Source organism: Bos grunniens, chromosome 2, assembly GCF_055505025.1.
Source record: "Bos grunniens cultivar Pamir isolate PY7600 chromosome 2, Bosgru_T2T1.0, whole genome shotgun sequence".
In the NCBI taxonomy this organism is placed as follows: domain Eukaryota; kingdom Metazoa; phylum Chordata; class Mammalia; order Artiodactyla; family Bovidae; genus Bos; species Bos grunniens.
In genome coordinates this window covers 115,762,564-115,785,994 of record NC_141166.1, presented here as the reverse complement: position 1 = coordinate 115,785,994, position 23,431 = coordinate 115,762,564, and the positions used below count along the sequence as shown (strand labels likewise).

At 40.3% G+C, this 23,431-nt stretch overlaps 1 long non-coding RNA gene across 5 annotated transcripts in view; it reads left to right on the top strand.

Moving 5' to 3' along the window:
• LOC147378590 (uncharacterized) overlaps positions 1-23,431 on the top strand; it is a 333,236-nt gene that overhangs the window by 84,519 nt on the left and 225,286 nt on the right. Inside the window, exons 3-4 of one of the 5 annotated variants that reach the window (XR_015147958.1) lie at positions 7,950-8,144; positions 8,948-9,406. The exons of the other annotated variants lie outside the window; for them this stretch is intronic. This is a non-coding gene — a long non-coding RNA (uncharacterized LOC147378590). Of the gene's footprint in view, positions 1-7,949; positions 8,145-8,947; positions 9,407-23,431 lie in introns of those variants that run through there. 5 annotated transcript variants of the gene reach the window in all.

The window sequence follows — 23,431 nt, the reverse complement described above, 5'->3', positions numbered from 1 at the left end:
TAGTACCCCTGAAACTCACACATTGTAAATTGGCTATACTCCAATAAAAATGAAAAAAAAAAAAAAAGGGAGTTACATATATCACTTCCATTCACAATCCATTGACAGTGGTTTTATAATATGGATATTCTTAGCTGCAAAGGAGGCTAGGAAATGTAGTCTCCACTTAAGTGTCCATGAGCCCTGATAAAAGTTGTATGTTCCTGGAGTCCTATTACTAAGAAGAATGGAGGACAGTTTAATAGTTTCTGTCACCAGCTTTTGAAACATCCTTGGAACATTTGTCAGAAAGAGATTGACAGACTTCTGTAAATGGGAAAATGGTTAATATTTTAGGCTTCCCAGGCCATAAGGTCTGTGTCTCTATTCATTTTCTATTGCTGCTGTAACAAATTACCATGAACATGGTAGATTAAAACAACAGAAATTTATCTTAAAGTTCTGTAGGTCAGAAATCTGACATAGATCTCCGTGGGCTCAAATCAGGGCTTCATTCCTTTCTGGAGGCTCTAGGCAAGGGTTGGTTTCCTCACTCATTTGAGTTGTTGGCAGAATTCAGTCTCTTGCATACAGTTTCCTGATCTCAAAATCAGTGCTGGGCCATGATTTCTCCTCATGCTGCCATCTCTCTCACTGGTCACAGCTGGAAAAAAATTTCCCACTTTTAAGGACTCGTGTGATGAATTTGGCCCAAGTAAAGTAACACATACATGAGTTCTGGGTATGTAGACACTTTCAAGGGCAATCATCCAACTCAGCCATTATAGCTTAAAATAGTCAAAGACAGCCTGTAAATAAATGGGCATGGCTGTGTTAGAATAAAACTTTATTAACAAAAACAGGCAGTGGGTTGGATTGGGCCATGGACTGTAGTTTGCCGCCCCTCTTTCAAGAATATGGAAACAAGTTGTTGACTTAGGCCTTGCAGTCAGCCAGAAAGCGTCTCTCTCCACCAACCAGGCAGTTAAATATGCCGTATTTTGTGTTATCAGGACAGCACTCAATTGCTTCTGTTAAAGGCACCTTTACACTGAATTGTAATTTCTTCCTTCACTGTATGGTTTTTTGCCCAGATTGTGAGCACACTGAATGCAGGAACCTTGTCTGATTCATTTTTGTATCTTCCCTAGCGCTTAACAACATCCAGCACTTAGTAAGTGCTCAGTAAATGCTCATTAAATAAAGGAAACCTTATGTCATAGCTAAAAGAGGGAGGCATGGGCTAAAACACACACAAATACAAATTTTTTCATGTGCTGGGGAATGTTTTCTCTGGACAGACCTTCAATTTTGGTAAGTTTTGACTCTTTGGGCTTTACTCTGCAATTAAGTCTGACACTTGTGAGTTTGCATATAGGTTTCTGGAGACAGATCTTAAGAAAAAAGTTTAAAACCAATTTTTTGTTGCCTTAATGAAAAATGAAAGGGCAAAGCCAGAATTATACATTAGCTGGTGGAGCCAGTAGTATGCATTTGACAGACATTTAATTTTGGCCTGCTTTTGCCAAAATAACAATGTGACCATAAGGAAATTTGCAAATGGAAATGACATTTTCCTGAGTGTTTTCCCAGACATTGGACTTCAGTATGGGTTGAAAAGTGCACAGAAAGGTTTTTGACCTGCCAAGCCATGAGTTCAGCTATTGTAGGATAAACACAAAACTGATGACATTAACAACATCTGAGGCTGAAGTGGACCAGGAATTCATCTCTACCTTATTTACATGGAGTGTTCTCACACTCACAGCCCACAGCTAAAATAAGAACTTTATAGGTATATAGGTATTTGGGGTCTTTCACTGAAAGTCACTTTATATGTAAAGTATCACAGGAACAACTTCTTTCATCCCAGATGTTCAATGAAATTAAGATACACAGAAGGCACTTTATTCGACAACCAAGGACCAGTCAGGTTGGGACCTAAGCATGGATGCTTATTAAGTTATATAACTGGGTGAGACATGGCCGTAAGGCTACTCCACCCAGTTGAACTTGGCTCAGATCTGTTAGGTAGATTGAAGTTTTCCTTCAATTCTTAGTATGAATGTTATGCATTTAAAGAGCTTGCTTGCTGCTGCTGCTGCTAAGTCGCTTCAGTCGTGTCTGACTCTGTGCAACCCCATAGATGGCAGCCCACCAGGCTCCCCCGTCCCTGGGATTCTCCAGGCAAGAACACTGGAGTGGGTTGCCATTTCCTTCAATGCAGGAAAGTGAAAAGTGAAAGTGAAGTCGCTCAGTCGTGTCTGACTCTTAGCGACCCCATGGACTGCAGCCTACCAGGCTCCTCCATCCATGGGATTTTCCAGGCAAGAGTACTGGAATGGTTGCCATTGCCTTCTCCGAAAGAGCTTGCTTACACTTATATTTCCACTCTAAGGTGGTAGGTCTAGAATTCGCTAAATTCTCTGCATCTAAAAGAACCTTTTGAACACTCCACCTCCATCTTTCTGCTTTCCTGGCCTCCGTCAAACAAACCTGTTCCCCTCAAATTATGGTCAGTGGCATACAAAGCATGGCCACTGAATCATTGCACTTTCTAATAAGAACATTAAGATATCAGACCAAGCACAAGCTTTCTGAGCCTGCCATTAATGCTGACATCAAACCACTAAAATTGTGTTTTGGAGCACATCCCTCCAACCAACAATAGGGCTTTGCCCAAGTCATAAAAGCTTTTATGCTCAGACTGTCAACTTCACTGAAGCCTGCATAGACTGTTTCTGTTCTCTCTGCTTTTCTCCCTAATATGTTAGGATGACTTGTACAGAAAATGAAAACCAAACCTCTTACAAAAAAAAAAGCCATAGCCCCACTTGATATAATTTAATTTACTCTTCCCAAGACTGTGTTACCTACCAGCCAGTCCCTTAATTCCTTCTGGAAATTTGGCATGAAATCAGTATTTTCTCTGGCACAGCTTAGCCCTGTGCTTTGCAGGGCATGCTATGCATGCCATACCAAGCTCTCTCCATTGCTTTCGCATCATCCAAAAAGTCTCAAAAGTGTTACCTATTAGACCTGGACATTGTGGTAGGTAACTCTTTGAAGCCCTGTACTCAGTATTGGCAGGCCATGCTGTTTTAAAAGCACTTACCTTTTCAAAAATATCCTCCAACAGTTTCCTACCAATTTTAGTCTGATTTCACCTTCTTGTGGCAGGCTTTACATTTTTATTATTTATGAGCCTAGGTGATTTTTTATAAAGTAAATGCAATAAAAGTAGAGACCTGTTAGGTTTTTGTCTTTGTAAGATTGTTTCCTGTTATGGGCTGAATTGTGTCCTCCCCACCTTCTAAATTCATGTCCTGAAATCCTAACTTCTAGTACTTCAGAATGTGACTATTTTTGGAGACAGGGCCTTTGAAGAGGTGTTTAAGATAAAATGAGGTTCTATGGGTGGGCCCTAGTCCAGTATGACTGATTCTGTGTAAGAGATTAAGGTACAGACACACACATGCATAGGGAAGACACAGCTAAGACAGTCACCTGCAACCCAAGAAGAGAGGCTCCAGAAAATAAAACCAACCCTGTCAACACCTTGATCTTAGATTCTAACCTCTAGAACTATGAGGTATGTGTTATAGTAGCCCTAGCAAACAAGTGCATTTACTGTCAATTTTGTTCTTTTTTCCTAACGAACATTGATCATGCCTTTAATGTTTCTGGATTATACCAGAAAAGATCTGGGCAGCATGTTGTGGGCCACAGGGAAGTGAAATGATCTCATGCAGCTTCTGCATGCAGTGGAGTGACCAGAAATTTCTATCATTAACAATGCCATTCCAGTAACAATGACCTTAAACCATCACCTGATAGATGATTGGTTTGCATGTGACTTTTCTAAACAGTAAGTTTTATAGAATGAGTTACAGAGTGCTACCCTGGGGCACAGATCTGAATCAGAAAGCTCAGAGGACCATGTTTGTAACACATGTTTGGCCCAGAGAGTGCTTTTTTTTTTTTTTTTTTAAGCCACATAAAAATAGAAATTTCTTACTGCTCTTAAAATTTTGGAATGTCTATCCTACTTCTCTGTGGACAAAACTGAGCAAAACTGAGCTTCCTCCTGAGTTGGATGCTACTTTGTGGGGAGTGCCACAGCTATCTCACCCCTCCCCACCTTGGTCACTTCAGCCTGTCAGCTTTACTTATTACCAAGCTGCCTGGTCCAGACAACAGAAATAAACAGATTAGTGACTCCTAGATGATAGATTCTGAAGATCCTTATTGAAAAAGGTGTTCACAGGTGAAAAGTATTTGAGAAGCTCAACAACCTTTTTAATATATTTACTTGCAGATTTTCTATATGCATGAATGGATTGAAAGATCTGAGAAGTTCTACAATAGAGAAATCCATTTAATTTTATTTACTTATTTTTTTTTACTATGAAAAATTTTTTTTAATTTTGCCATGTATGGAAAAATTATACAAACTGTTAATTATTATTACATTTAAAATCTTTAATTTTTCTTTTCTTTTTTCTTTTTTTTAATTTTACAATATTGTATTGGTTTTGCCGTATATCAACATGAATCTGCCACAGGTATACACGTGTAAATTAAATGGAGAAATCCATTTAATTTTAGTGTGCAGCATTTCCCATTCCTATTTGACTAGGAACTCCCATTTCTTTGATTAACATTTATTTGTCATCCTTCTGTGGAACACTCTTTGGGAAATGCTGAAATGGATTCTTATAATCTGGTCTTATCCGAAGGCACAAGAATGAAGTGGAAAGTTAGAATTCTATAAACTGCTAAGTAATTTGTGTCTTCATAAAAGAATACTTGAGTACATATGAAAATGTAAAGTTGCCTTATTAAGGAGCAATATTATTTAGTGGGGCTTCCCTTGTGGCTCAGTGGTAAAGAACCTGCCTGCCAATGCAGGAGACGTGGGTTCAATCCCTGGGTCTGGAGGATCTGTGGAGAAGGGATGGCAACTCACTCCAGTATTGTTGCCTGGAGAATTCCATGGACAGAGGAGGCTGGTGGGCTACTGTCCGTGGGGTTGCAAAAGAGTCAGACGTGACTTACCAACTAAACAACAATAGCAACATTATTTTTGTGGTGCTATTTCATGCATCAAGGAAATCTGCATAAATGACCACAAGCCACCAAACGGACAACCAGTGTTACCTAACATGTGTGACAGTCTTTATAAAAGTCAAATGTTTTGCTCATTGTGAAAAGGAGATTTCAGCTTTGAGATTCCAATTACTATTATTGTGCTCCAGTGTCTTTGTTATTGCCAGGATGAATGCATCACTCTCCTCATATTTCAGGTTAATGATCTGACTGGACTGTAAACATTTTGTTAGACAAAACTTACACCCATTATACTTGCAGTCGTTTAAAACAAGGAATATGTGCAAATGAACCCAGATATCCTTTTGTATTAGCTATCTTATTAGAGTAATAATGTGCTAATCCTGATTTGCATGTTCAACTAAATGATCGCAAACAGTTTTTGACACGTAAATTCACGGCTGTTCTACATGCTTCCACTGAGTTTGGTGAAAACGAATTGGTCTATTTGAGTTATCCTCCTTTGATTTCTCCAAGAAAATCAATATAATAAAGTAATTCTTTCCTGCCATCCTCTTCTTTGCTAAGCTCTTCTGAGAACAGTCAGAAGGTGTTTTTCCTTCAATTATTTCAGGCTTGTTTGCATTAAATCCTTTTCAACAGGCGCCAGTAAATGTGTTCTCTTAATAAGGATGTCTCCCTTTGAAATAAGCTAAATAAAATTTTACATTTAAGGTGAGTAAGAACCAGTTATGGAGAAAATTGCTCAATATCTGTTCTATTCTAATTCCTTTTTCCATGCAAAGCATGCTGCAGCTCTGTATTGAGGACCAAGTGTGATGGTATGGCATGCATAATTCATGCTTCTGGCCTTCTACACACAGTTATTTTTTTCATCAGAATTCCACATATTTAGATAAGGTCAAAGATTTTTCTTTATGGATATCGATTGAACTTATTTTTAAGGGATCTGACATAAAATATGTGGGTATTTTATTCTTCAGAAGAATGCTTGATTGTGGTAGTCTGACAATACAAGATTTTTCCTGTTGATAGTTTAGATTTCGTTTACTTTGTGAATGTTTGTTTGGTTTTGTTGGATGGCAGGATCCCATCTAAGTGGCTGATATCCTGGTTTGTATAGGTGTCTAGCATGAAAGCTCATGTACTTATTAGGAATTAAGGGAAGATCACGCCACTCAGTTCCCAAAGAGTTCATCATTTTGTGGAATTTCTTATGTGGTTCACTTTGCTAAAAATGGCATTTTATTTTTATGTTTAATTAATTTTTATTGGGTTATAGTTGATTTACAATGTTGTGTTAGTTTCTGCTGCACAGAAAATGAATCACTTATATATATATATATATATATATATAAAATTTAATATGTGTATATGTAGTTACACACACACACACACACACACACACACACATTCTTTTTAGGATTCTTTTCCCATATAGATCATTACAGAGTATTGAGCAGAGTTCCCTGTGCTATACAGTAGGTCTTTATTAGTTATCTATTTTATACATAGTAACATGTAATGTCAATCCCAATCTCCCAATTTATCCCTCCTCCACCTTCCCCCTTGGTTAACCATAAGTTTATTTTCTACATCTGTGACTCTGTTTTTATGTTTTGTAAGTAAGTTCACTGTACAAAAAAATGGCACTTTAATTATAAGAAAAGCACATCAAAACCTTCCACTATGTAAAGTCTGTTTCCTATTCTCCTTTTTCAACCTTGTTCTCTTAATCCTGTTATAGCTTTTCATACCTCATTAAAGTCTTTTCCATTTGGATGGCCACAGTCATTTCCAACTCAGTATGTCTATAACTAAATCTATCACCTTCCTCACCAAGTCAGTTTCCACCATGTACTGAATGGCACAAGCCAGACCCTGAGTACCATCTTCAATTCCTCAGTCTTATCTGCTTGACACACCCAGACAACAGCAAAGTCCTGTCAATCCTGCTTTCTCAATATCCGTTGAGTCTGTCCTCGTCTGCTTAGTTATTTCCCATTGGCACTTCCTGGCCCAAGATGCCATACTTCTTTTCCTGGATTACTTTTACTCCCCACTGACACAGGTGTGCATGGCTCCTGCCCCTAAACACACACTGAAACATCTGAGCCTGATTGTCAAAGTGGTCACAGGGCACTGCAGGGAACTCCTTGTCCGGTACATTCCCCATCCAGCTTTCTCCATTACTTACATTTATTGAGTGTCTGCTATGGGGAGTGGCTATTAGGGGCTATGAAGAATCTAAGAAGAAGTTATGATCTTTGTCTACAGATAATCTAGATAATCTAGTGGGTTTTTCTGGAGGGTGCTTGGGGGTGGGATGCAGTGAAAATCATTGATTATATTTTAGCCACTGTGGTAATATTTTTGCATTAACACTCTTGTTGGAAAAAAAAATCAAAGGGAGCCTATGGCCTTTAAAATGTTCTTAATTTGCTACCTACTACTGCTCAGTAATACTCTTAAGAATCAATTTTAATCTTTGAGATTAGGATTTCAACAGTAAGGGTGGCATCTGATTTCAAGGAACATCCAAAGGTCAGCACTGTACTCAAATTGCTTCATTTCTGTTCTGGTGATCTGGGGGTTATAACTCCCTGCCTCATTCTGATCCTCCTCAAGATCACTCAGGTATAGCTATATCAGGGGGAGGAGGATTTGGGGGTCACTTTGTATAATTCATTCCTCCCTGAGATACCTTCTGAATAACAATGGGGTTTCCTGAGGATCCTGGACACATAATGTACACCGTCAGCCTTTAATATATACCATTTCTTCCAGATGGTTTCTGAGTTGTCAGAGGAAGTTTTATATCTACAGAGTTGTCAGCTTCCCCATCTCTTTCCCTGCATTTTGACACCCTGTGGCCCCCTCCCTGTCCGCTCTGTGCTCAGGATTCCAGGAGTGGAGCATCACCGTTGCCGTTAAACAGGAGCAGATAACTCAGATCAAATCTCCGTGGTAAATCGGCTTCTCAGCATCTGGTGCCGTTCCTTTAATGAAGCCTTTTTCTCACCATGATGTGAATCCATTAGACACCAAGAAACTGGAGTATGTAAAAGATTTTGTTTATCTGGACCTTCTCAAAGGTACTGTCTGTCATCATAGATGTCTGCAATAAATGTAGCAACGGCATCACAGAATGTGTGAAGCGATTAGATTTATGAGGTACATAAACTGCGAAGCTTCTAATGACCATAATTCCTAACTTCCATCATAATACCTGTATTAGTGTCATGTTTTCCAGAGGACTTTAGGTTTCTAAAAATATCTTAATTGTGGTTACCATATTTACCCTGTAATTCCTTTAATTTGAAAGTGGAAGAGCTCTCCCAGAGGTGAAGCCAGAGGAAACCGCCCACCCTTCCGTATTGTTTATGTGGGCAGTGGGGCAGGATGGATGGCCCATCTTGCATGTTTTGCAATTAAATTAGATAAATCTCCTCTGAAAAAAAGAGAATCCACACTAATAAGGAACAGCTGATGACAAAATCAAATGTGGGGGTGGGGAATAAAGGGTGAGATTTTAGTCTTCATCCCAACTCTCCTACCGCCACCTCCGATTCGAGGGAGATTCTGTCTGAATGTTTTTAACATGTTCTCCTTCTAATGATTTGCCATTACTTGAAAAACCTTTGAAAGGATGCTAACTATCAGTCTGTTAATATTTGCCTTTTGACCCAGGCCTGAGATACTAGTTCAGATGCTTGAGACAAGATTCTTGGCCTGTGAAGTCTCTCTTTGACTTTTAAGGATAGAGGAAGACAGATCTTCTTAGGTTTGCTTAGAATATACACACACACTGTTTTTTAGCAATTTCTGAACTCAAGCAGAAAAGATGCCTTGTTGTTATTCCATTCAAAACTTGGTCGTTTGGTCTTGCTCTTCACAGTGCAATTCTTTCAAGTCCACTTCAAGGATTGGCTGAGTGCAATGGCTGTTTTTGCATCTTTGCAGAATCTGGCAGATTTGAAGGATGCCCCAGATGTAACCTGCTGAAAGATGATGTCATACCTGTATCAATGAATTTAAGACTCTGACAGGTGACCTGGTGGACCTTAGCCAGAGACAGGGGGACTTGCCTAATGGATTTAAAAGAAAATACTTTTCTGAATCGAGACAGAATATAAGCTTATCTTGTAACATTCAAATAATAGAGATGTATAAATACATAATTTCACTCGCTAAATATAACCACTGTTAACAGCTTGATGTATATCATTTCAGGCTCTTTCCTAGTAATACCCAAATATGTTGTTATTTTACATAAATGTAATAGCATTATACATGCTGTTTTATGATTGTCTTTTAATTTAATAATATACCATGGATACTTCTCTGGGGAAGTGAATACACATCTGTCTCAATCATTTTTAACTCTTTTTCTGGCATTTCATAGCATAGTTGGATCATAATTTATTCACTGTTCCCTTTCTGGTGAGTATTGAAATGGCCTTCAATTTTTTGCTCTTACAAGTAATTTTTCTAAGAACAGCTTGGTCCATGTACCTTTAGATGCTAATGAGAGTATTTCTGCAGGATAAATTCCTAAAAGTGAAATTAAAATATTTACAGTTATTATCAGATTTATATATATTCATATAGGTTAGAAAGTTGTTTTAAAACTGTGTGTTTGCTTCTAGTTTTACCAGTAATCTATGGAAGTGATGGTTTTCCATACTCCAACATGGGGATTAGGCCTTTCATTTAAGTTTAAGCTCTTCCTTTGCTCTTTGCTAGGTGTGCAGATAAAACTATTGCATTGTTTTAATTTGCTGTTACTTAGATTAATAATGATATGAATAATCTTTTCATATAGATATACATTTTTTCTTTTCATTATTCTTTATTCATATCTTTTACTATTTTCTATCAGAGTTTTCCTTTTTTCCTTATTAAATCATAGCTTCTCATTATATAATATATTCATGATAGAAGCTGGAAATAATTGTCTAAGTGTTTTATTTATTTCTCAATCCTATTTATAGTGTGCTCTAACATATAGACATTTTATATTTTTTTTTATAAAATCTGTCAATCTTGTCCTTTATGACTTTTTACCTTTATGTCCTGATAAGAAAGGTATATTCCATCTTAAGATGATAAGCATGCTCTCCTATATTTACTTCTAGTAATTATGTGGTTTTTAAAATATGTTGAAAATTATAATAAATCATTATTTTATAAGAATAAAATACATAAGAATGGAACCTATTGTTTCTCTTCAAATGGTTAGTAATAGCTTTTACACTATTTAATGAGTCAGCCCTCTTTGCTAAATTTAAATGCTATACTTAACAGTCACTAAACATCCATATATTCATAGATTTGTTTCTACATTCTCTGTTCCATTCTATCCATACCAATACCGTGTTGTTTTAGTTATAGTTCCTTTAAAATTTATTTGAATCTGGTAGGACAAATTCCCCTCTTATTATATCTTATTTTCAAAAATTTCCCAGGTGTCCTAAGCATTTACTCTTTCAGATTAACTTCATTATCTATTTGGAAGGGTTGACTAAAATTGAAATTTTTGAAATTTTCTTAACATACAGTTTCTGAAAAGTGAGAAAGAAGAAGCCAAGGAGAGAAGGATGGACTGAAGGCAGGATGAGAAACATTGACTTTTGGTTGCCTGGGCAGCACAGTTTAGGGGGCTGGAGTAGCTTCCACAGTCTCCTTCCTGTTGGGCCAGGCTGCACGGAACTTGCTGAGGGCTGGCCAAGTGGCTCAGCGTGAAAGCCAGAGTGAGGGTGGGCCTGCGGACATGGAGGTGAACATGGTGTCCTTCTGCCTGTGGTCTGAGTGCTTGGCTAGGAAGAATGTTGAGTTCACTCATCACAGGGAGAAATGAGAGGAAAGCGTCAAGTGGGCAAGCAAGAGGGCCCAGATCAGAACCCGGAGTAGGAACTGGATAAAGCTCTGCCCAGGGATGCAGGCCTGGTACAGATGGATCCAGCTGGAACACTCCAGTAAGGAGCTTAGTTAGGAGCACTTCTGATCAGGGGACCTTGTGAAGTCCTCCTGTTTACCTCCCATACTTCCTACTCCCTATTTTCTGGGGCCTGCTATGGGGTTACACTTGTGCAGCATAACTTGTCCAGTCTAGCTGGAACAGATCTGCGCAGTGGACACTTCACCAAAGCTAGGCCATGTACTCACTTCCTAAGGAGAGTTGGCATTGACACACAGGAAACAGATGGATCTTTCTTGAAGCACCTGCATTTTCAGTAGATAAATCTCTGAAGGTCTTGGTGGCTGTGCTTCAGCATGAAGACTGAGAGATTGAGAAAAGCAATCTATTTCGAAGAAGAATAAAACATATTCACAGAAAGAGCAGAGACCAATTTTTCCAGCTTATATTTGAGATCCAGTTGCATTCTATACTTTGAACAAGATGAGATATCCTGAATCACCCCTTTCGTAGAAAAGCTGGCTAGACTGCATTTATGTTACATAGAGTCCAAGAGGTCTTAAATAATACAGGCACTAAGGAAGCTCGGCTGGTGAAGTTATGAATTTCCTTGTTAATAAAAAGCCAAGGTCTAAATTAAAGGACTGAAACATCATTGAGGAAATTGCAGAAGGCAGGGATTCAGCAGGTTAGATCTAGAAATGGCACTTAGGATTTTGCAGTCAGCTAGGCCAAACTTGGCAGAAGGGGATAGGGTGCAAAGAGCACTGGGCAGAGAAGGAGATAGTCAAGCCCAAGACCATGGAACATTAACCTTGAGTTAACCTTGGACTAATTCTGGTCCAACCAGAATTGCTGGACCTCCCTTGATAAAATAGGGCAGTTGTGCCTGCTCTATGGTCCCAGCCAGGAATTTTTTGAGATGTGTGGCAGGGACCAGGTGTACCCAGTGGGTTGTAAAATACTATTTCCATGCAAATCATTGTTGCAGCCACCTTACAGGACCTGTGTTATAATGTGTCACTCTCTGGGGTAAAGTGCTTATAAGCTCAGTAGCTGACTGATCTGTGCTTATGGGATAATTGGAAGGAGAATAAGAGACGGGCAGGGGGCAGGAACCAGGGGCAGGACAACTCCAGGACGTGCCACCCTTACTCTAGTTAGTGGGACCAGTGCCCAGTGGGACACCCATGTGGAACACAATGTGAATGAGGCCCCTCTTTAGAGTTATGTGATGTGAAGGTCCTACTCCCTGGGTCACATCTAAAGAGAATTCCCTCTCGTGCTGGGAGTGCTGGCTGGGAAAGGGACCAGTGGTTAAATATAAAAACAACTCCCAACTGGAGGAATTCCCCTGGCAGCTTCATCACAGCTGTGTTGTCCAAACCTTTGGGGAAAGGCTGAAAACATTAGGAAAAGCATGGGTCTGGCTGGTACTCGAAGCCATGCACCCCATAAACTGTGTCAGCACCCCATAAACATGCCACTTTTAATGACAAGTGCATGTCTCTGCTCACCACCATCATTTATTCTACTGCAAAATCTCCCGGAACTGTTGTTTCCAGAATTCCTTTTATCTTAACCATTAAACCAGCCTTGGGGAGATATTGAGGTCAGTAGTCCTGGACCTGAGTCATATCTCCCCTGACCTCACCTGAGCAGTAACCTAAATAGTGACAAAGGCTGTGGAATGATGCTAACAGCCTCACAGAGGCTCCCTGACCAGGCTGGCATATGTGGAAACCTGGATCCATCAACTATCCTATAATGGTTTATGAATGTTCGCCCTGGAATAGGGATATTTTAAAACATCTGCTTTGGTGATAATTAGCATGTGTAGGTGCCTGGAAGGTAGAGGATACATTAAAAATGTGTGTGCCATGTGGAAAGAGGGGTGCCAAGCCAGAGACGCATATGAAGATGTGTGACTCGGGAAGCATGGTGTCAGGAGGGCTGAAGCTGGGGATGGAGCTGGGAGTTGCAAAAACAACCCAAAGCAAATCAGAGCCCAGTGAAATCAAATATAGCCACCCCGCCCCCTAACAAAAAGAACTCAGAAAGAATGACAGAAAGAAATCTTTTTGGCAGTGGGAGCAAAAAGAATAAAAGAATGAGCCCGCTGTTGAGTAGGAAGCCCTGTCCCAGAGCAAACAGAGGTGTGTTCTGTGTGCTTCTGAGTTTCCTTCAAAAGGAATGTGCTTCAGACAGCGAGGCCCTGGAAGAATGCGGCCAGTGTGCGGCTCTCAGATAAACTCAGGGATTGAGGTGTTCAGGCCCAGGTGATGACTACAGAGTACCGAGGGGAAAATAATTTGTGTGTGTGAGGTAGGGGTGAGAGAACTGGTCAGCCATGGTTGAAAAGTCTTGGAGGATGGCAGAGGTGTCAGAGGGTTGGAGGATAGTTCTGACGTGATTTCAAAAAAGAATTCTGACACAGAAGACCAAGACTGCTGATCCCCTGCCTAATTTTGGAACAGTTTCTCACGAGGTGTGTGAGCTCTTAGAAGTAGAAAAAGGTTTGCTTATTAGGGAAATATATGAGTTTGTAAAAATAATTCATTTCAATGCAACCAAGATCCCCCTTCTCCCTTCTCCCTCCTCCTTCTCTCCCTCTCCCTCTCCTTCCAATCCATCCTCTCTTTCTTTCAAGTTAGAAGTTGGACAGTTGAAGAAATTCTGAAGGTAAACTTACTTGCTTAAAAGGCATTTCATATCTTTAATATTTTTGTGAATAAGATAGAAAAATATGGGAAATATATTTTTATATATAACACATATCATTAATTAAAACAATATTATATAACCAATATATTGTATTAGTATATGACTACTGACATAGGCTAAATGTTTGTGTCTCCTTCAGATTCATGTGTGGAAATCTAACCTCCACTGTGATGGTATTTGGAGGTAGGGGGCTTGGGGAGATGATTCGGTCATGAGGGTGGAGCCCTCATCACTGGGATTGATGCCCTTACAAAAGAGATCCTAGACAGCTGCCTTGCATGTTCTGCCATGTGAGACCACAATGAGAATGCAACTTTGTGAACTAGCATTCAGGTCCTTACCAGACACCGAGTCTACCAGTGCCTTCATCCTGGACTTCCCAGCCTCCAGAACTGTGAGGAAGAAATGTTTGTTGTTTAAGCCACCTAGTATGGTATTTTGTTATAGCAGCCTAGACAAACTAAGACAGAAATATTATCATATAATAAATAAGTATATAATAAATGTGATATAATATTTCATTATGTTATTGATAACAGGATTAAATTAACACATAATGTAATATTACATTTTCATGTAAAAAATTAAAACTATCTGAATAAGGTGAAAAATATATATTAAGTAACTAAAGAACAACTTAGTGGATTAGGGTCAGCCAGAGGAAGTAGAATGCAGAGGGTAGGATTTTATCGAGTTATCTGGGGAGCCAATTAGAAGTGCAAATCCCACCCACCCAGACCTATTGTCACCAGGGGCAAGGCCTGGGAATCACCATTTTAAACAGATCTCCAGATGATTCTCGAGCACATTCTCAGGTCTGTACCTTTAGACCTGACGTCCCCCCTGAGCTTTGTACTTGTGTATCCCACAACTTCCTCAACATTTCCACTTGGATGTCTAACATTCTTAAACATAGCTTACCCCCAATAGAATTCTTGATCCTCCCCACACCTCCTCTTCTTTCTGTAAATGGTACCATCATCCATCAAGATGTCTGGCCAAAATCTCGAAGGGATTCCTCTTTCCCAAAAATCCTATATTGGCTTTACCTCTGAGGGAAATCTTGCTTCCGCCACTTCTCACCATTGCCCACCCCACCCCCCCACCCCAAGCCTAACGTAAATCACCACATCATCTCTGGGCTTCTGCTAACTTCTACTATTACCACCCCAGTCTCTCTGCCTCCACCCTTGCCTCCTATTCCTTCTCCTTAGAACAGCTTGTTTAATCTTTGTCACCTTTCAATAGCATCTTACTTCATGGACAACAGATCCCAAATTCCTCATATTGGCCTCCAAAACCTCAATCCAGTTCTTGACTACCTCAGTTCATGACTCAGTCTCTGACTCCCTAGGTGCCAGCTGCCCGGGTTTCTTTTTCATCCTGTGAGCACAGCCCGCTTGTTTCTGCCTCAGGACCTCTGTACTTGACAGCCTGTTTCACTGTTCAACCTTCACCTTGTGGGTCATGTCCTCAGAGAAGCCTTTTTGACAACCCCAATTCACTCTCTACTTCATTACTCTTTGATTTTACCACCTAAAATTCTTTATTATCTATTTATTTGCATGGTTGTTGTCTGACTCCCTGACAGAATATAAACCCCATGAATGGGAAATTTATGCCTAGAGTGTTGTTTAGCACATGGTAGGTAGTCAATAAATATACGTTGATGAATGAACCACTGATATAACAGACAAGGCTGGACTTTGCAGTTATCCCTGGATATAAATCTCTACTGCATGTCCAGCTTCCAGCCCAATACCCCTGAGCCTTGTGTAAAAATCTGGCTCCTGCGAGATTCTTGCTGTTCTTTGTGCTTGTGAGTGTGTGTATGTGTGCATGTGTGCTTAGCCATGTCAGACTCTTTGTGACCCCCTGGACTGTAGCCCCCAGGCTCCTCAGTCCATGGAATTTTCTAGGTAAGAATACTGGAATGAGTTGCCATTGTCTACTTCAGTTGCTGCCCTTCACTCATTATCTAGTTCCCCCTCTTCCCACACCAGACAGCACATGTACTGAACACTACCTGCTTCATATCTTCTTCCTCTCCCTAAGGAATAGCATGGCCCTGGGGATCGTCATTGTTTACATGGTTGAAACAAGCAGTACCATGCATACGTGCTCTGTCGCTTCAGTCGTGTCCTACTCTTTGCTACCCCATGAACTGTATAGCCCAGCAGGCTCCTCTGTCCATGGAATTTTCCAGGCAAGAATACTGGATTGGGTAGCCATTTCCTTCTTCAGGGGATCTTCCTGACCCGGGGATCGAGCCCGGGTCTCCCGCATTGCAGGCAGATTCTTTACCGTCGGAGCCACCGGGGAAGCCCAGGCAGCATCCTAACGCCATAGTTCTCAACAGTGGCTGAGTGTTAGAATCATCAAGGAAACGTTAAAACAGTGCCAGTGTTGAGGTACCTAGAATGAGGTACCTAAAGGAATCAAAGTCATGGAAACAGAGAGTAGAATGGAAGTTGCCAGGGGCTGGGAGTAGGGGGAAATGTGGAGTTAGTGTGGAATGAGTCCCGAGCTCAGCTGGGGAAAAGGAAGACATTCTGGAGATGGAAGGTCACGATGGTTGCTCAACAACGTAAATGTGCTTAACACCACTGAACTGTGCGTTTAAAATGGCTAAAGTGAAAAGTTTCACGTTTTATATTTTTTACAATTAAAAATAGCAAAAAAATAACAGTGTCCTGGCCTGTCAGCCTTTCAGGGGATAGGGCTTGGGTGTCCAGTGTTAAAAACCCCCTAGGTGATGAAGCCAGGCTTCACAGCTGCTGCCTTCCTTACTCATTCCCTGCCTTCACGACTCCAACCACTGACATCCATCCTCCATTTCTGCAGCTCCCTCCCAGGACCACACTTGACGTCACTGCAGAGATGCTGGGAGGGGTCATTTGAACTCAGCTTCATCCTGTGGTCCTATGGCCACTTGTTTGTGTCACCGTTCAGCTCCTCTTGTACACTGACAGCCCCTGTCTTTCTGTCCATCCACCCTCCCAGTAAGTGTTCACTGAGCACCTGCCTTTGCTGTGCTCTGGGTTAACAGTGAGAAGACAAAGAGAAAAATACCTGTAATTCTTTAGATTCTGTTCCCTAATAGCTCCGGACTTAAAAAAAAAAAACAACCTGACTCCATTTTCATTGCTTTGGCCCTCGTGTAGGCCTTCGCTCCCGATTTACGCAGTTTCCTCACTGTTCTCCAAATTCCTCTCCCTGTGAAATCCATTCCTATCTAAAGCACAAAGCTTTTCATGGCACTCCTTTGCTTATAAATTTTTATTATAACATCCTTAAGGTTGAACTTCTAATTTCTCTCTTGCCTTTTTTAAAAAATTTGAGTAGGTAAATATAAAGGACTTTCTAAAATATTTTTTTATTGTGAAAAATAGATGTAGGGCTTCCCAGGTGACTCAAGTGGTAAAGAATCTGCCTGTCAATGCAGGGACGCAAGAGACCTGGGTTCGATTCCTGGGTAAGGAAGATCCCTTGGAGGAAGAAATGGCAAGCCACTCCAGTATTCTTGCCTGAAAAATTCAACGGACAGAGGAGCCTTGTGGGCTACAGTCCATGGGATCACAGAGAGTTGGAACATACACACATACATATATAAAGTTTGCCATCTTAATAATTTTTAAGTATACAGTTAAGTGGCATTAAATATATTCATGTTGTTGTAGAACCATCAGTGCTATCTGTCTCCAGAACTATTTCATTTTCCCCAACTGAAGCTCTGTACTGGTTAAATAGTAACTCTGTATTACCTCTTCAGGCTTCCCAGGAGACTCAAGTGGTAAAGAATCCATCTGCCAGTACAGGAGGCGTGAGTTTGATCCCTGGGTTGGGAAGATCCCCTAGAGGAGGAAATGGCAACCCACTGCAGTGTTCTTGCTTGGAAAATTACCATGGACAGAGAAGTCTGGGGGACTGTGGTCCGTGGGGTCACAAAGAGTCAGTTACGACTGAGCACAATGCACATCCCCTCTTCCCTCAGCCCCTGATAACCACCAATCTCCTTTCTGTTTAATGAATTGGACTACTCTTGGAACCACATATAAATGGAATCATACAGTATTTATCCCTTCATGTGTGGTTTATTTCACTTAGCATAATGTCCTCAAGGTTCATCTGTATTGTAGCATGTATCAGAATTTCCTTTTTAAGGCTGAATAACACTCCTTTGTATGTATATAATGCATTCTATGCATCCATTCATACATTGATGGACACTTGGCTTGCTTGTACCTTTTGACTATCATGAATAATGCTGCTGTCAACATTAACATTCAAGTTGCTTCCTATTCTTTTGAGTGAATAACCAGAAGTGAAACTGTTGAAACATATGATAATTCTATGCTTCATTTTTTGAAGAAGTACCATAGCTTTTTTACAGTAGCTGCATCATTTTATATTCCTACTGGCAATGCACAAGGGTTCCTCTTTCTAACCATTCTCACCAAAATCTGTTTTTTTTTTCCATTGTTGTTATTGCAGCTTTATAATATCTACTCAAATGGGTATGAAGTAGGTACCTTTTAAGACCTAGAAGGTGTTGAAGAAAAAGAGTTTATGTGAGACCAGTCTGTGGAGTTGTACAACTTTCTCCAGAGGGCTAGTGGTCCAGGTGGAGGGGCAGAAAGCATATCTTAGTTTCTTGAACTATTGGTTTGGTCAGTTGATAACATGGAATCATTTAAAAAGCAGTAATTCTAGGAAAGATTAAGATATTTTTGTTAGCAACTGCTGGGTAAGGGATTCCCCCACTTTGTAGTGATATGGGGTAGGAAGGTAACCATAGAAACACACTGTAGTTTAATTTACACATTATTTGTAGCTGGTGCTACATGAATTCATGGTTAAGTTTATCCCAGGAGTTGTGTAATAGCATATTGATTTTATTTATGGGTTTTTAAAATATGTTTGATTTTATGCTTATGATTTTATTTACTCTATGAGTGCTCAGTTCTTCCCAATCTTATTTTTAAGGTCTTTAAGAATTTCTGATCAAAAACTCTGTTGGTTGTTGTTAAGGAGAAGTACAAAGCTGAATGGCATGACTAGACATTGGTGGCGCTTCTAATGAGCAGAGAAGACCAGAGCTGACTTCTTCCTGGAAAATTGAGGGCCGGTCATCTTGTTTGTGCCCATATTTGGCCTGACTCAGGGTTCTTCCTGGTGGATGTGCACACATGTCTCAGCCAAGACACATTCTAGTGTGGAGGTGTCTAGGGATTGGAAGGGCATGGCATAGGCTGGCGGCTCCTCCTGCCTTTGCTCCCTTCCCTGAGTGAGAACCCTTTCTGCACCTGTGTTGGGCTGGGACATCCCCTTGACCACTAGAATGAGGAAAATCTAGTTGCTTTGTCTTCCACCTAGTCACGGCCTGATGCTCCTGCTAGCATCTTGCCTCAGAGCATCAGCAGGGGACTGGTTGCAGCTGTTCAGCCTGGGGCCCATCTATCTCCTACCTCAATGTGAGCCTCCTCAAAAAAGGCGTCCAAGGCAAACAGTTTACTGACACAGTAGACAGAATTTTGAGGCTAGAGGCAGACCTTACGGACCTGTGGAGTAGAGCCAGATACATAAAAACCCAGCCCTGGTGCAGTCAGGCTGGAGCACTTGGTTGGTGCCACCAGAGGAACCTTCCATGGAAACCATCTGAGGTCTCAGCATGGTCGTTCTTCACCAGGTGCATGGGTTTCCACAAAGACTTAGCAACAAGGGCCCTGCCTGAAGCCAGACACAAACTTTGTCTTGCAGAGAGTGTGGGTGAGAGGTGTGTGGGGTGTAGAAAAGACCCACGTAAAACAGCCTTCCAGAAAAACTGTTGAGTTCCGTCTGGGGAAGATCTATACACTACAAAATCTCTTCATGCTTGTGACAGAAATATTAATGCCCAAACTTGGATTAAATAAAAGAATTTATTCTTTTTGTTGGTTTGTTTTTGTATATTTGAGGGCTGGGGAAACATTTAAGGAAATTTCTAACACTAGTGTTAATTTTTCTGTAACCTAGAATCAGAATTCAGTTTAGCAATCCTTCCTTTTTAGCCCTCATTAGGTTTGGGATTTATTAGTCCTGATTCAGGCAGAAGACTCACCCAAGCTACCTACCTTTGTTCTCCTTTCTCGACAAGGTTTGTCTGAGGCATCTGAGTGCTGTGTTAAGAGATGATACCGCAAGAGGGAGTGGGACTGTACTGCTTACTTGGGGGCCGGCTCTGGTGAGCTTCCACACTTTTGTTTTTCTCACCCTTCCTTGATGCTGAAAATCACTAATGAAGCCATAAAAGGAAAAATGACATGTCTGTGGCTCCTTTTTCCATGCCCTATGGAAAGAGAACACAAATAAACCAAACAATCCAACAAAACAAAATCCTTTGTTGTTCTGAACGCTTACTGATACTTTGTCGCTACTGATTGTTAATTACTGTCAGGTAACACTTTGGGTGATTAATTGACCTCTCTTAGCCAAAACAATAAAGCCTATTTAACTAATCCTGTGGAAAGCTGAGAGCAGGATTTGTTGTGCTGTTCTTTCTGTTGCTGGGTGATCCTCCACCGCAGCCCCCATCTCCTCATTTCTAATCACACCTACTTGGGGAGAGAATTCTATAAATACACCCTCCACTTCATCATGGGTCCTCAATCTATCTGCAAATACTGTTTTTGGAGTCATTAAGACATATGCTTTACTCTTGAAGACAGATAGCTTAATTTTGTAAATGAAAGAAACCTAGGAACAATGCACAAAGGGGGATATCTTAAGCATGTTCTTGCTTCTAAAATCTTTCTAGGCAGCAGTTTACTTCTACTTTAAGCTGAGCATAGTGGATTTTCTGTCAGAGCCTGAACCCATTTTCCTGGTGCTGCTAAGAACTCGATGGGAGCAGTTTCTCTATGCAAAATGCCATGAGGAATGAAAACTCACTTGGTATGAAAACTTTAGGAACTCACTATGTAACCACGGAGACAGACATAGGCACAGTGTTTATTCTAATTGTCCAGGGTCCTCACTCAGAAACTCATCTTTCTGGCATCTTAATCTTAGACTTTCCAGTCACCAGAACTGTGAGAAATAAATTTCTGTTGTGTAAGCCACCCATCTATGTATTTTATTATGGCAGCCTGAGCAAACAAAGGCAAAAAGCAATATTTTAATGGTCGAATTTCATGTATTAGGGTAGTTGGGGGAAGGGGAAGACATTTTGCAATAGTTTGTCTGTCTGTTCTTTTCCTCAAATCACACCCTCTAGAGAGTCCCATTGGATTACTACAAAAATCTAATATAACCTGATATAATAGCTGTTAGAATTGTTAAATCTCACTCAGTCCAAGAAAAAAAATTAAGTTTATTCTGCTAGTTCTGAACACATTTCTGGGATGGAATTTTTTGTTGTGTGAGAGTTGATCGGAGTATCATTTTCTCTTGAACAGATTCGAGATGGAGAAAAATGTATACAAATGCCAGAAATATCTGTGAAATGGTCTTATTTTATAACCGCTTTTCTTAAGCTCGTGATTCTTGGCCATACTGCATGGGATAGGTTGCTTTCTCTAATTGTACCAAGGGACAACGAGGACTGTTCTTAGCTGAATAGAAAGTGGAAAATCAGCACCAAAGAAGCAGAGTTTGCAAATAACAAGACATAACCCTTCAATGCAACTTACTATAAGGGAAGACTGAGACTTTTTTTCTTTATCCCTTCCTAATATTATTGAGTTATAATTTGCATACAATACTAAATTAGTTTCAGGTATATAATGTAGTGATTCGATATTTTTATACATTATAAAATGACTGCAGCAATAAAACTAGTTACCATTCCTCACTATACAAAGTTGTTACAATATTACTGACTATAGTCCCTGTGTGTACATTATATCCTCATGACATTAATTTTAGGGCTGTAAATTTGTACCTCTAATTCCCTTCACCTACTTTGTCTATCCTTCCACCTCCCTTCCCTCTGGCAACAACCAGTTTGTTTTCTGTATCTATTTTGTTTCTGTTTTATTTTGCTTGTTCATTTGTTTTGTTTTTTTAGACTCCATATATAAGTGAAATCATATGGAATTTTTCTCCGTTTGACTTAATTAAAGTAGCATAATACCCTCCAGGTCTATCCATTTTGCTGCAAATGACAAGATTTCATTCTTTTTTATAGATGAGTAACAATCCATTATATATCTGCTTTATTCATTCATCTATTGATGGAAACATTCTTTAGGAAATTCTGCTCAGCTCAGAATACTTCTTATTCAGCTGGGTGATGACAGTAACTTTATTTGACCTCTACATTGATAACCCCCTTTCTCCTGCCAACAAAACTGCTTGGTAACAGGTAGTGGTTCAGTTCAGTTCAGTCACTCAGTCGTGTCCGACTCTTTGCAACCCCATGGAATACAGCATGCCAAGCCTCCCCGTCCATCACCAACTCCCAGAGCTTGCTCAAACTCATGTCCATTAAGTCAGTGATGCCACTCAACCATCTTATCCTCATCCCCTTCTCCTCCTGCCTTCAGTCTTTCCTAGGATAAGGGTCTTTTCCAGTGAGTTAGTTCTTCACATCAGGTGGCCAAAGTATTGGAGCTTCAGCTTCAGCATCAGTCCTTCCAATGAATATTCAGGACTGATTTCCTTTAGGATGGACTGGTTGGATCTCCTTGTTGTCCAAGGGACTCTCAAAGTCTTCCCCAACACCACAGTTCAAAAGCATCAATTCTTGGGTGCTCAGCTTTCTTTATAGTCCAACTCTCACATCCATACATGTGACAATGTGTAGTGAAGGACCCTTCATTTGTGGTGAAGGACCCTTTAAAAAATAATTTCCATTACTTTATAGATCCACATTGTATAAAATACAGTAAGAGTGAATCATTGGGAAAAAATGACATGCAAAATAAAAACATCACTTTTTTTTATTACTGGATTTGGCAGACCTTATCAAATTGCTGCAATATTTTTTCAGTGATTGCTATTCTGTACTTACCTGTCATTGGTCTATAACATACAGATAAATGACCCCACTCTGAGAAGTGTAGACCAATTACCAAGTAAACTAGCAGGTCCATAGGACTTCTTCTTGGCCCTATCCTTAGGGCAGAGGGCTCATTATCTTAGAATTGCCCAGAAGGTTCTGATCTATCAAACACTGGAGGCTTCCCTCTGGGTTCACAATCTCTGGGATCCTCTTCCCATGGAGGGCAGTACTTTGAGACACTGCTCCAGATGAATTCATCTTCAAGTCTTCTTCATGCCAGATCTGATTTACCCTGACAAGCAAGCTTGTCTTATCTCTGAGCAGTGCCCTTAGGAAAATGAGGCAGAGGTGATATATTGTCAGTTGCCTTTTGCTCCAACTCATATCTTTTGTGTATGAAGGCTTTTCAGAATGAAAATCAGAACACAGAAAAATGGTAAAAACAGCAGGAATTAGAAAATAGAGGTTATGGAGATTAATTGAGACCGAGGCATCACGGGAATGGGTCAAAGGCCACAAAAACTGGGAGAGGGGACACCAGGAGCAGAAAAGGAAGAAAGGAAAGGAGCATGAAAGGTCTCTGAGGACCCTCTGTCTGGGGTTGGTTTAGTTCATCAGGATTTTAACACTTTTTAATAGTTCACCTCAGTAATGTGAAAAAGAGGTGGAGCCCAAGACCCAGGCCTTCACCTACTGCCCCAGAATGAACATGGGGCTTAAAATGACACGTCATCTCCTGATTTTGAAAAATAAGA